Here is a 15,280-nt window from a genome sequence, read left to right as displayed (position 1 = left end):
TTTTGGGCATATTTCAAGGTTTGAAAAATCATAACTAGCATGTGAAAAATCAAAACCACTTGCTATTACCACTATTTGATAGCTAATTCTATTCTGTTAAAGTTTGTCGAACACGCTAACAAGATTAAATTGAGTTTTAACATTGTTTGATCCAAATTTGTACTCCGCAGTACCCAGAAATTACAGTTTTCTCAATATACATGGTATATAAAACATGCATTGGCATTATTTTTTCAGGCCCTAGTCAACGGGAATCAAACATAATACATATATGAATTCATTGACCATCAACAGATTACATGTTGCTAAAGGCAATAAATTACAATAAATGCCCAAAGATCGAGCACCGCATCGCAACCTGATGATAGTTAAATCATGTATGACACATGTACCGGAAACGAATGAAATGAACAAGTTAGCATTGCTTTTTCTTTCCGAGTGATGATTGTTTTGATCGCATTTCACTGATCATTTAGAACGATTTGAAAACAATCATCATCATCGACTGAGAAAAGGCAGTGCTAACGTGTTCATTTTTTTGTATTCATTGAAGCTCACGGTGGTGCTCTTGGCTCACCCACAGTGGATTTACAAATGTGCTTCATAATTACCTATTTTTTACAATTTATTTTCGTGAGATAAAGGGTTACTTGGAACGGGATTGAATTTTAGATATGCATTGTCATCATGTCTGGAAATTAAAAATCCGAAATTTTCATGCAGGCATGCTGTTCAGTGAAATCAATTCCCGAAAAAAGAGATTTTCAAGAACCTCGAGATACAAACCTCAACCAAACTATGATAAAACTTGCTCCAATCATAAAATTGTATTCGGCAAAACTTTGTAGAATTGGATAAACTACTATGTAGAAGTATTTCCGATAAATGTTGATGTTTCGTTCGGTAGTTATGATTTTTTAAAGCTTGAAAATAGCCCAAAAACACATAATTGATTTGAAGCACAACTAAATTTACTCTAAATTGATTGAAATTTTGGCCAGAAGTTCATTTCGCAATGAAAAATCAAAGTATTGGTTGACTGGGGAGTTTCCAGACATTTTTGAAAATATGAATAGGTCTAATATCCAGTGATGCCTGCAGAACAGTCCAATGATTATAACCAAAGTTTTACAACGCATTCAAAAATCAATAACTAATTACTGGGGCGTTGTTGTAGCAAAGTTGTAGCTGCTTATTGTATCTCACAGTATCAACGTAGTTCTTATCCCTAAGAGCACATGGGCAAACACTATGACCGATTGAATGAATTGGTTGCTTTTCCCATAGTAATTCCCATATAAACTTTACACGGCTTGTGCAGTCTCAGTTTTCATCCGAATGAGCTCAAATTTTGAGAGGACACTCAGAATTTGATCTAGAATCGAATGAGCGGTGTGGAGCAAACACGATTTTTTGAACCACTCTACTAAGCATTCAGCAAACACAAAGGACACATTAGTTGATATACATATACATTATCATAATATTTTATACAGATCCTTTATACACTGATCGAAAGCTTAGTCAAAAAGCTATCTTTGAAAAATAAAATTAAATGAAAATTCGCACTTAGGTTCGGGTAAATGGGAGGATTACACTGGAATAAATTTATTCAATGACTCATATTCTGAACTGTGGCCATTTCGAAGTAAGTAATTGATATTTTCACAACTTTTTAATGCAGAGGACTTAATTCATAGGACAGTTGATCCAATGTGAATTGTTTTTTTGAGAAATAGACTATAAGAAATATGAGTCATGTTCGGAATTTGAGACAAAGCGGTATTAATTTTAAATGAAGCAAAATATACCTGGTCACGTTGAAAATGCCATCAATGTTACACATCCCAGCGGTGGGACAAAAGTTCATTTAAGGCAATAAATGGTCTTTGTAGTTATCTCGATCATTATTGAACTTTCATATGCCTCGGATATTTTATGAAAACTTTAAGTATTTGTGCTAAGATTTTATAATTGTAAGGTTAAACATATCCTGTTGGTGAACATTTTCCCGTACACTGGTTTGAGCTGAAAATAATGTGTTCTTGAATTTAACGTTGAAAACTAAAAGTTGACGATATTATTATTTTTTGACACCGCGATATGAAATAAGAAATATTTCACGAGTTCCATCTAAATTATGAATAATTCCGAGAGTGATGAACTTGTGGTTAAGCCATTCAGACACATTAGGAAAGGCATCAAAAATACTTCGCTACAGAAGCTCGCTCAGTTGTTCGAACTAACAACAAAAATAGGAACATTTCCTAATCAAATCATTTCAGCCGTTATGAAACCACGAATTTTAAACTTTTGGACGAAAAACCAAATTTAGTTCCACATAGATTCCTAGCTGTCATAGTTTATAATTCAAAAATAAAATGGCATGGCTTTGCTTTGTGGTCGCATACTCTAACCACCCAGCAAAGGTAGGCCTCAAAAGAAAATCTCTCGCCCTAGATATTGAAGCGTATTAAATTTTCGAATGAAACTCATGGTAGAAATGCGAACCTCGACCGAATAATGTGTTCAACTTAGAAGCTCAAATATAGATAATGTGCACAATTCGTTTTTTTTTTTTGCAATCAAGCAACTTCGAGTTCAACCAATCTTTGCCTCTCCAATCGAATTCCACCGAACCTTCTTCTACAAAGTTCACCGTCAACACTGTTGCATTAGCCTACATTCTGCCAAAACGACCACCATCGGCGCAAAAACAGCCGACCCAAGTCAAAATAAATTCGCCACGAAAGCTAAATTCCCGCTCCGACAAATGGAGCTCAATTTCTCGATATCCCCTTACGCAGCCATAACCATAGGCACCTTTCGACCCACTTGCTGGGTTGCTTCCTCTTGCTCAATCAAACTAAGTAGGAATATGACGTGTGAGCATTCTCGAATTGCTGTTCGCAGGCACCTTATGCGAGACGATTGCAGCAAGCTGACGGTTACGAAATTTTCACGTGATTTGCAAAAATTTGAAGAACCATGCGCCTCATCCAGCGATGACGCAATGGAAATGCACTGGTGGAAAATGGATTGATATCTGTCGTGTTCAAATTCCGCTCAAACTTTTACATCTTTTTGGTTGCATTCTAAAACGTGGTTCTGTGAAGGTTAGTCCTCGATTTCTTTTTCGACTTTTAAAAAGTCGTCGGCTGGTTTTAAAAGTTAAAAAGGTGTTATTAGGGGCCGAGTGGTTAGAGTCCGCAGCTACAAAGCAAAGCCATGCTGAAGGTATCTGGGTTCGATTCTGGACCGACCAGGATCTTAATAGAATTTTCTTTGACTTCCATGGGCATTGATTTTCACGATATACGAATGCGAAAATGGTAACTTGGCATGGTAATGGCAAAATAGAAAAAAATTGTAATGGCAAATAAAGCTCTCAGTTAATAACTGCGGAAGTGATCATTGAACACTAAGCTGAGAAACAGGCTCTGCCCAGTGAGGACGTAATGTCAAGAAAGAAGAATGAGTACACTATATTAGCTTCGATGCTAATGTGCAGTTAAACTACGTAATATTACAATTTATTGTTTACTGTGTGTGTGCAGTTGACTTTGGCAGTCTGACTCGGAATGCGTGCGAGCACGTCTGGAAGAGATTGCGATCCAAAAAAAAAAAAACGAGAGACTGGAGAGTGAAAGTCACGCTGAAGTCCCCTTATTTTAGGTGCAGATCGTTAGGCGAGTTGTAGCAGCAATTAAGATGTCTATCGGTACCACCGGACGGGCAGACACATGTGCACGGGTTGGACAACGACCATGACGACGATGTTAATGCAGCATACATTGTAGTACTTTGTCGCTTTTTGGTGGTGTTGTATGTACTGAGCAGACTACGATTTTAGATAAAAGTTGCAAATGCTAATTTTACACTCTTATACATACTTAAAAAAGCTTAAACTTACACAGAAAACGAGCTAAAATTTCACAGTTTTGAATGAATGTTATTGCCATCTTTTTCTCGCCCACAGTTTTTTCACTCATTCATGTGTAGTGGTGGACCATGGTTTCGCACAAGGATGAGCTTGATTCACTAGAACACACAAAATAGTGAAAAAACTGTGGTCGAAAAAAAATGGATATAATGAAAGTGTAACTTTAACAATCGTATTTGTAACAATTGTAAGCGTGAATTTTTGACGAATCGAGTCTTCTTGAATTAAAAATAAATAAAAATTTAACGAAAGTGGAAGATGTTAAACTTAAACTTTGATTTACCAGGCCTTTTGTACGGAAATGCAATTAACGTAGCTTATTTTAACTAAATTTGTAGAAACTTTTTCATAAGATATTTCGTTTACTGCTCAAGGGTTTCAATCATAATGAAAAATATTAAAAGTATTGATTATTACACCAATAGATTGTTTACTATAGAAAGGTGTTTAGATAAACATTTAGGTGTTCAAATGGAAGGTGTTACTATAGAAAGTTTTTGGTCCTATTTTGACACTCTTTGTATTCATTAGTAACATTAGTAAACAGAGATCATAAACCTAAACTCCAAGGATTTTTTCAAAACCTTAGCTTGTAAATATTTTAGCCAGATTAAGAACCATATACACCTTTGAACCTTGTTACCAACACAAACTCCCTGGTTTGACAAATTGATTCAGTATATGGACCTCCGATATAGTTCGTAAATTTAGGTTCCAGTGTACATGACAAAGAACAACACATATTAAATTAAAAAAAAACTATTTTTTTCCTAAACTTACTTCTAGCAATACAACAAACAAAATTTTTCGATAAATAATTAATGATTTGCATTTTATCTTTTCTTTTGCAGGTATGTAAAATGTTGTTAGCACAGCCTTCGGAGGATCTTAGCTTTGCATTGGTTGAATTGCACGATTATGTCATGAGAGGGAATCAACCGTTGACATGTTACCTGAGGTGAGCCTGAAATCTACGATGGAAAGTATTGCATGAAACTGTCAAACTGGCTACAATATCACATTGTATGTAAACTAGAAACATTAATGAATTGATTAGTTTGTAACCTGTGGTTACAATTAGGTCATTTTGTGTATGTTTTTTTCTGTTCCGTGTATTTTATTACAACGTTTTTCCGTGTGTAATTTACTCAAATTTTAGTTGTTTCGTCCTTAGTCCCTAACAAAAAAATACAAATTGTAACATAGGGTCGTTTTCGACCCGAAAATTCAAACAGCTTGCGAAAATTAATGTGTGGACCGAATTTACACAGTTCGAACGAAACGTGTAAATTTTTGAGACATATAATGCACATAATTGGAGCGTGGTATATACTGGATATTTACGTGACATGTCTTTACATGATATTTATATGTCATGTAAACCATCAGGATTCTGTGTGATTACATGACATATAACACAAATTTACAAGATTCCAGAATTAAATTTACATGACGTCATGTTTACATCGCATAAATGAAGTTTACATGACGTGTAATCTTCGATTATTTTTATCTGTGTAGTTCTGTTGGGCTTAAATGAAAGGTACACATGTCTAATTTCAGAAACTCTCCCGGGGATCCGGATTTGGTCACTGTGGCCACCGGGAACCTGCTACATCTGAAAAAAGTCCCTTTAGAGACCCTTACTTTGACAACCTGTTGTTTCGTAACTAAACAAGTAATCTGAACCGTCCTCATATTGCTGAATAGGTACACACGTGAACCGTAAATAGAGATTATTCATACCCGGTTCTGGAAATCCGGAACATCCGAAAAGAAAGTTTCCATAGCAGTTTTGCATATGTAATTCACATCGCTACTATTCGGTTGATGGATATTTTGGCTTACTTTTTTTTGTAATAAGGAACCAATTATCGGCGCACATCCCCTGAAAAATTCGGTCCGGTATGGTCCATGCGGAACCGGTTTCTGGAGTCCCGGAAGGTGGCCAATCAAGACAATTCGATGAAACTACTCAAATGTATGCCTCAAAACCAAATTAAATTGTGCCCAATTCTTTACGATTTTTATGTTAGATGTATTTCACAAAAAGGATGAATGGATGGTTATTCTGGTCCTTTTGGAGCACCGGAATGACCACTGGGAAACCCGTACTATGGCACCACAAAGTTTTAGTTCACACAGATTCTCAGGTTTCAGGTTGGCCGACGGTGCCATAGAATCGTTACCCTTTCTGTAGCGTAGTCGGTTAACGCGTCCAGTCTAGCGTTTTGGAAGTCGTGGGATCGAAGTCCACCAGCACGATTCCATTATTTTGCACAATTTTACATCTCAATTTGTCTAAATTGACTTTTGTGTCTACGAACTTAAGGTTTTTTTCGGTCACAATTAGCCAGAGTGGTCATTCATCAATAATTGAACTAGCAGAGTCACAGGGGTTTAAAATCATGAAGATTTAGTCTGCCTACGTTTGGTGCTAAAGCTTAGTGTTCCCATATTACGGGTTTACCGGTGGCCATTCCTGTGCTCCAAAAGGATCAGAATAGCCATCCATCAATCCTTTTGGCAAAATACCTCCTAACATAAATAAAACGTAAATAATTGAACACACACAGCTAAAAATATGTTGTAAATTTACGTTTATTTTCATGCACATATTTGGAGCATCAAAATAAACCTAAATTTCAACGACCAATCCATTATTTTTCAATTGAATTCACTTTAAATTTACACGATCATGTAATATTCAACCATTTTTAGTTGAAAATTAAATTTATATGCATTTAAATTTGCATGATGCTGTAACAACACACGAATTTCGTTTATTTTTACAGTAGACTTCAGTTGACATCACGTTGAAAATTCAATATTTTTTTCTGTGCAATTCATTTGGTTTTGGAGCATAAATCTGAGTAACTTCATCGAATCGGCCAGATTGGCCATCTTCCGGGACTCCAGTATCCGGATCCGCATGGACCATACTGGACCGAGTTTTTCAAGGGATGTGCGCCGGTAATTGATTCCTTATTACAGAGAAATTTTATGCCATAATATCCGTCAGGAGTAGATAAAAAACAATGAGCCTATGCATGCTATAAAACGTTTGACTTTTACTGTGCGCCCTGTTTTCAAGTTGCCCGTGAGAGAGAGCAAGACAGCACCAACACACGGCGCACAGTAAAAGTCGAAAGAACAAAATAATTTATGGCACGTACAGAGGCTCATACCAGAGTGGATTTAGATAAGAGTGGCGTCAATGTCAAAATTGGAACAGTGGTGAACTGTCATTTCCATACAAATCTGCGTTCCAATCGAGCAGGATACCTGTCAAAACTGGAACATGACGTCACTCTTGTTTACAGGCACTCTAGCTCATACTATTAACAAATATGAAAACAAATCAGCATAAGATGACGTTAAGCACACTACGCTAAAAACACTTAAATTTGGGTAAATTACACACGGAAAAACTTTGTATGTAAAATACATGGAACAGAAAAAAAATACACAAAATAACTTTATAATAAACACATGTTACAAATTCAAACATTTATTTCAAGTCGACCTAATCATTGTTGTAACAACAATAGGGTCCTAAAGCCCTGTCTCAATTTTATTACCAAACGCTTAAGTTTAGGGCAGAAACACATGTTTACTCAATTTTTAAATGATTTTCATTGGTTTAAGTACAAAAAACATTTTTTTATGATTTTTGAGATGTTGTCACACTCCTTGGTTTAAACTCGAATTTTGGGTATATTTTGTTTTCCGTGTCCCTTCCGAAATGTCAGATAGGAACAACCCCAGTGTTAAAACTATATGCCCTGTGGCATTTTTGTCGTAAAAGTGAATGTCAAACAAGATCACAAGTGTCAAGGTTGATATTTGGAATCATTTTTCAAATTGAAGTTAAAAAATGATATAGCCGTTATTTGAGCGGGAAAACTTGCTAAAGTAGTTGCAAGAACATGCTCTTTCGTATTATTGAATAAAAACGAGAATTAATTGAACATTTTAGGACCCAATTATGTTGGTATAGATCGGTTCATATTATGCGTTGCCAATCATAAGTGGAAAAAATCTTAAAGAGAACTCTTGTCTCGTGGGGTCTTGCAACATTTTTTTAATTTCAGAGCTTCATATTTCTTCATCTTATTCTTGTCTTCACAGAGAGCCTGCTTCTCAGCTTAGTTTTCAATAAGCACTTCCACAGTTATTAACTGGGAGTATTCTTCGCCAAAGTTGCTATTTCTGCATTTGTAGGTATATCGTTTCCATTACAGTGAGATCCTGGACTAACCTTCAGTATGGCTTTGCTTTGTAGACGCGGACTCAAACTACTTGACTGAGGAAGGCCGTTTGATACATAGCATAGCATAACTTTAAATGTAGGAAGTATATCAAAAGTAATCGAGACGAACTAAATATGAAATACTCGACTTCGCCGCCTTTATTTTTATCAGATTCGATTAAATTTTAGAAGAAACTTCTTGAGGTCTGAAGAAAAAAAAATCGGGTTTAGTATTTTCCAAATGCCATTCTCATCTCGCTTCAAAAACCTATCCGAATAAACATCAAGGATTTCAGAAATAATCCACCAACTTGCCAGGCGTCTTACAAAGAACCTGTTCCAAAGTTCTGAATAGAGGTGCCAAAACGAATGAGAATAGTGTTCAGGATTTTATCAGAGTCCTGCTCTGTACTCTGTCAGAAATTCGCACATGATCTAGGCAGAGTTCTACCTAGCATCATTTGAAACTCCTGCTGAGGATTAGAAGTGTCCTGGAATCTTTTAAAATCTTACTAGAGATTCAACGTTCAACTCTAGAATCTATAAGAATGCTATGCAGTACAATATGAAACTTTTGCTCAGCTTTCTGATGGCAAATTAGGAAAATAGTAACATTTTTTCTTTATTTCATTATTTACGAAAAATTGACGTTCTTGTTTTTATAATTTCTGGGTAAATCGAAAAAAAACTTCTTCAGTTTTGATGATTTTCATCCAGCATGTGTCGAAATTATTAGAAATCGTGCCCGATAATTCTAGATTTGGATTCTATTTTAAACATGTAGAATAAATGTATAATGAGAGTTTTCCATAGATTAATCATTAATTTTGAATCAAGAATCGCCTATGAGTTTGCATTCAATTTATTTGAAAAATTGTTGCTGCGAAATGTAGGATTGGAGCTCGCAATAAATGAGGAACACGCGTCTAGCTTACTTGGTCGCCGGTACAAAAGTGATTTCTTTGTTTCGCTCGCAACCACACAATGTATGCCCTGTTGTTCTTTAGTATTCCCTTGTAATGCCTGTTACTATTTAGACACTACACGAAACTGTTGATTTAAGGAGAAACCGTTCAATTTTTTCTTGTAGCCCAAACATTTCACTGCAACTTCTTCGAAGAACGTTTTCCTTTAAAATCAACTGTTTCGGAGCTAGATTTTTTTTTTTCAAATAAACTGCATGCAAAAACTCATAGGTCACTTTCAGAAGCTACACGGGTAAAAATGCGGCACTCTAAAACAGGAGAAAGAGTCATGATTTCGGGAGGAAAGTGTGTTTTCATATTATGAAAATACACCATGACCAAAAGTCATGAAATCATGAAGCATTTTACCGTAACGCCGGCTGTACGTTACGTTTTCAATTTTTAGCGAAGAAAAATGGCAATTAAAATTCTCAAATCATGAAGCATGTATGCTGGAACCATGAATAAAATTCATGGAAACATAAGCACTATTGATGGATTTAGTCATCTGTCATTTATGATTCCTATTTTGATACGAAAAGTGGCCATGAAATAATGAAGCAGGATCTGATATCATGAACAAAGGTCATGAAAACATAAGCACATTTCATGTATTCAGATGCCTGTCATTTATGATTCCAATTTTGGTGCTGAAAAGCGGCAAGTTGAGTCATGAAATCATGAAGCAGGATCCCTCAATCATGAACTCAGTTCATGAAAACGAAACATTATACGTCAATTTAGATCCCAGTTTATATCTGCCATTGGTAAACAAATAAAATAAAGATTAAAATTGTTACTGCTTTAGTGTCGATAGTTTCGTAATAAACCGTGAAAATATTCCACAAATGTCAACCTAACGAGTGTGACATCTTTAGCAGGAACGCGAACATTCGGTGGTTAGGTTTGCATGCAAAATGTTGTTTCGAGCATCAATTGAATCGGTAAATGGTCCCTGGGCTGGTGGATTGTATGAGTCATGGAACACTCCTTAACAACTCTGCGGATGTGGAAAATGGATCTAGATTAGCACGTTTCGCAATTTGTGTATGAGCGTATTGGTTTTTTGTGTCTCCCACTAATGCTACTTGAACTGGATGAAAATTGCTCACTACTACGAAACTGATCGTTCGCTCAATGGAATCATTCGTTGCTTTCTGCAACGGAATGGTTTCGTATACTCATTTCGTAAGAAATCCTATATTTAATCCCAGCTTATCGTATATTTTGTAAAGACAAAAAATGGACGAACAAGTTTTATCTGGACTTTTGGTTGCTTGGGCACAATCAAATCCGAACACCCAAAGATAGCACTATTTCGCTCTGCTGAGCTGTTGCAAAATGGGTAATAATCAATTGCGAAAGAATACTAGATGAGATACTGACAAAATTCTATGTAAATTTATGAACTGTTTTTTTTTTTTGTAAAATCCTAGACAACATACTTGCAGGGTTAACGGTAGTACATTTAAAGGAATCGGATATATCTCGATAAAATCCTGAGCACAGTTTTTAAAGATTCTGCGGAAAGTTTGTTAGAGAACTCAACATATATCTTCAATCAGTTCATGAAAAAATACGTATATTCGATTACACCAGAAAATTTTGAAACGTTGCTTTTAAAAACTTGGCCCGCCACTCAATATTGAAGCGCCCGCGATTCAGAAAGGTTGGGCAGTTCTGGTCTAAACCCATGCAATGGTTCTAATACTGTACAAATACTGTAGAACTCATGATTGGTACCTGAATTTCAGAATAAACAACTTTTTATTTACGCTTGAATGTATAATTTGGATGAAAAAGGAATTTTTAAATTGTGGCGATACCTAGAAATCTATATAATCCACGGTAAAATCTGAGACATCTCGTATTTGGTTCTTTATGGTTTCTCTATAGGTATTTCTTACTATGATATCTCTGGCATACATATTGTTACAATAAAAACTGATGTATGATGACTCAATAGTATTTTTTTATTCAGGCAACTTTCTGTGCAATCGTATATTCCGAAATATGAGTAAAAATAATAGGATATCATTAGGTTGAAATAATTTTGACCTGATATGGGTTGAAAGGTTAAGCTCGGGCGCTGATTCCACAAAACGTGTTTGTCCCTCGAAATTTCGTCTAGAGCTTCCATCGAAAGTTTTCCACGTCTTTATTGAAGCAGCGCTGCGCGATCCCTACTCGGGACGAGATCTGCCAAACCTGAACATGAACACGGTCGAAAACTGGTTTCGACTTTCGGCCGATCTTCCAAGTCTGGCGGATTGCTCTCCTCTGTCTGTCGTTCGTGCTGAAGCCGGTTTGATATTTATGATTTCGATTTTTCTGTTGTTGTGTTCGCGACACGACCATTCCCTTCGGGGGCGTATCAGGCATAACCAAACATTCTTCTTCTCCATTCGGGGTTTTCTTTACGGAAAAAGATTAACTTATTTTTTTATTTGCTTGGTTTCTTTGATTACAACCGAGTTTCGCTCTCGATCCAGGGGATTTACTTCGAGTCGATTTTTTTTTCGGGTCAAGTATCTTTAGGGGGATTCAGCGTGTTCTGGTTGGTTGGTTGGTTGATCGCATTGTGTCCGGAGTATGGTGCCGATCCGATCGTGACTTGTTTTGGGAAGAATCGAAATGGAAGAGGAAAAATGAAAAGTTGAAGAATTTTAATTAGAGTACGGTTCGCCGGAGGCAGTGCGGGACATTGACGTCGTTGGGAAACCGGTCGATGTAATCTTACGAAATTGGTTTGAGGTTTGTGGGGTTATTGTGCAGTTAAGAAAGAAACTTGTGTGGAAATTTTCTACAATAAATTTGTTTTGAATCCCTAAATTAGTATCATTTAAATCATTAAACTAATGTTTATATCTAGGTGTTCCACTCTATCATTCTAATTTGATAAACCAAATCAAGTATTGTTCTTATTCTTCTTCTTGGCATTTCGTCCTCAGTGGGACAGAGCCTGCTTTTCAGGTTAGTGTTCTTATGAGCACTTCCAAAGCTATCAACTAAGAGCTTTCTTTGCCAAAGTTGCCATTTTCGCATTCGTATTCCGTATGGCAGGTAGGGTAATTTGCCCATTATTGCGGTATTCCCTATTATTGCGGTATAAGAATTAAACCCTCATTATTAATCGAAAACTCTATTTTCTATGGATATTATTGATGATGATGAAAGCTTATAGTATTCCCAAGCTGTACCAGATAAATGCTTTAAAAATTAAACGATTTTGATCGTTGGAAGAACAGTTTTAGATGATGCATCAAGCAAAGCCTATATTTTTAACCAGTCTCTCTATCTACGGGCCTGTTTTCATAAGCTTAAATTTTTAAGTTTAGAACCAAAACAATTATATGTAGCGGGTATATCAGTTCAGTATAGATGTAGTTACATGATAGATATTGAATTTTGAATAAAAGTTCTATATTTTTGAGAAAAAGCATATACCGCAATAATAGGACAATGAAAATAGCGTTTTGCCTTTTATTGCGGTATCTGTAAATCTCATTCAAAAATTCGATATTTCAATAGTCATTTTAAATGTAATTGCTGGAAACATTAATTATATTATTAGGAAACTAATTTGGGACAGAATTTTGAGTTATTCATACATTTATTTAGTCAAAAAAAGGTTTATGTTTATTTTTACCGTGTAATTCCTCGTATTTACAAATATTTTGCAAATAAATACAAAGTTTTACCAAAAAATCACGTAAACTGACTGAAAATCGGAACAAATGCCAAAAATATGTTAAAAAACTAAGATATAAGATGATTGCAAGGAAGCAATTCTTTGGAATTGTGTTGCTACTGGAAAATATTTTTAAAAGCATCAAAATTGTAGGTTATACTTAAGTCAACAAATTCATTTCTTATATAGCGACTAGTGGTCTCAGATGGAAGAACCTTGTCTATTCATTTTAACATTGTCCACCTACGACGAAAGAGGAGACGAAACCGGCAGAAAATCATTCGATTCTGTTGATTTGTTTTCGAATCGTGACATAAAGTAATGAATTAGTTTTCCTCATAGATATGTCCAAAGTCACACAAACTGACAGTACCGTGCAGTGTCATTAACATGGAGGGAGCATAATTTCAATGCTCGAACATTGTGTGGTATTGAATGTATCCAGAATGTAATAAAATCTATGATTTTTGGTATACCGCAATAATAGGACGGCACTACCGCAATAATAGGATAAAATACCGCAATAATAGGACAGAGGTAGAGCTTCAGATTTATGTCAAGAAAATGTCTGTATGATTCCACAAATTACTTTTTTACTTCACTATACTCCAGATAAAGGATAGTTTTACCACTTAACATTGCAAAATACTATAATAATTAGATTTTGGACACTGCAATACGATTTTAATTTCAACACCGTGCTTAAGTCCTCCATAATAGGACGGATACCCTACGATGGTACTCTATGCCCAGGGAAGTCAAGGAAGCTTCCATTACGATTCTAAACATGTTGTTGAAAACATTTCATTAATCGTAGCAGTTCAGTATTCTTAAAAGTTCATTGAATCACCTGGTTATAAGAGAAAAATATCGCTTTTTCATTAAGTTAACTTGAAGTTAATGAAGTTAACCCATGTATATAAATCAATTATCTGACAATGGAAGAAAGCAACAAGTCTCTATCTTCGATTGCACATAAATTATGTCGAGCAAATTTTTTTTCAACATCATATCGATGCACCAGCATTGGATTGATTGCCTCACTGACCCAAATACAAATAGAAAAACGGACTTCAGTTTGAAACGGGACGAACGATAAAACGTAACGTCCACCGAACGAAAGGGAGAGACCATGACAAAACGCAACGAACTTCTCATAAAAATTCCATCGCGTAAGCAGTTGCGTCGTGGTCCAAGAAGGGTGATTGGTGTACTTTGGTACATAGCCTCTATTTACGCCTAACAAGTTCATTTTGACAATTTTATCCATTTTAATGTGCTGAAAAAATAGAGAAAATTGTTATTATTATTTGTTTTTATTATAATAACTTTGAGCGAATGGCGAATTCATCAACATTAAAGAGAACAAAGGGGTATGTTTTCAACAGTACATATTTTTTTAATGTCGATATTAAATGGTAACATAGAGATAGATATAGTGAAGCCCCTTTGAATCGATGATGCATGATTCGATATGACTTTAGCCATACTTTAAACAAAATTTCATGGTTACTATGATGGTTCCCTCAAACAGTTTTCCAAAGTATTTCTGTTTCTTGATTAAATAATCTATCTTAAGCCTGTCCACGATAAATTTCGGACACGGATGGCGGGTGTACCACAGAAAGTTCTAGAATTTTACAGAAAGAAGGATTAACATCCTTGTCAACTGTTTATTTTGTAGATATAACTCTTTTATTCTGAAATAAACAATTGTTTTTGTTGAATTATGAGTAACTTTTTTTTGCTGCCATTATTTGGCTGTCCGAAATTTAACGTGGACAGGCTTTATATAAATAAAAATGGAATGGTGTTTGTATGTCACGAAATGGCTTACGAACGGGTCAGCGGTTTTGGATGATTTTTTCTCCATTTTGTTCGTCAAGGGTTCCGACGTGTTTGTGTGTAAAAAAGTTCCAGGATATTCACCGGGAAAGTCGGAAAAACGAGAGTGAACGGAACTGTCACTTTGTATGGGACGATTCGTAGTGGTTTTTAACAGCCTACTTGATGGCAAGACGAAGTTTGCCGGGACTACTAGTTAATAATAAGAGTTGATGATCCCTATTGATATTATCTCATGAAGGTTTTACTATTTATTGTTTCTACATCTCAATATTAATATATATATACAACTTCAAAATATGGAAAGTCAACCATAGTCTCGTAAAATACGAATCAAATATGCCACAAGAAGCGATGGACCAAAATAAATCCACTACCCTAGTCTTCATCGTTCAAGTCGCCGTCGACGTTCACCACATGCAGTCGAAAGCATTAGGGAGCTAACTACCATTCCAAGTGCGCCGCCCGAGCTTCATTAAAAACTTTCACCCAATTTCTCTTCGACTTTGGCCTCGGCTTGGATTTTTTTTTCTATGGCTGGCGCACTACCGCACACGGTTGACCAGTTGTTGGTTTTCTTATGC

The 15,280-nt window shown here is 35.8% G+C and overlaps 1 protein-coding gene across 3 annotated transcripts in view; it reads left to right on the top strand.

The window, feature by feature from the left end:
- Positions 1-15,280, top strand: part of LOC110675616 (mucin-5AC-like) — a 168,436-nt gene that overhangs the window by 61,528 nt on the left and 91,628 nt on the right. The gene's annotated exons all lie outside the window — the stretch shown is intronic.

This window comes from Aedes aegypti, chromosome 2 (assembly GCF_002204515.2).
Source record: "Aedes aegypti strain LVP_AGWG chromosome 2, AaegL5.0 Primary Assembly, whole genome shotgun sequence".
Taxonomy (NCBI): Eukaryota; Metazoa; Arthropoda; class Insecta; order Diptera; family Culicidae; genus Aedes; species Aedes aegypti.
This window is presented reverse-complemented; position numbering and strand designations above follow the sequence as displayed.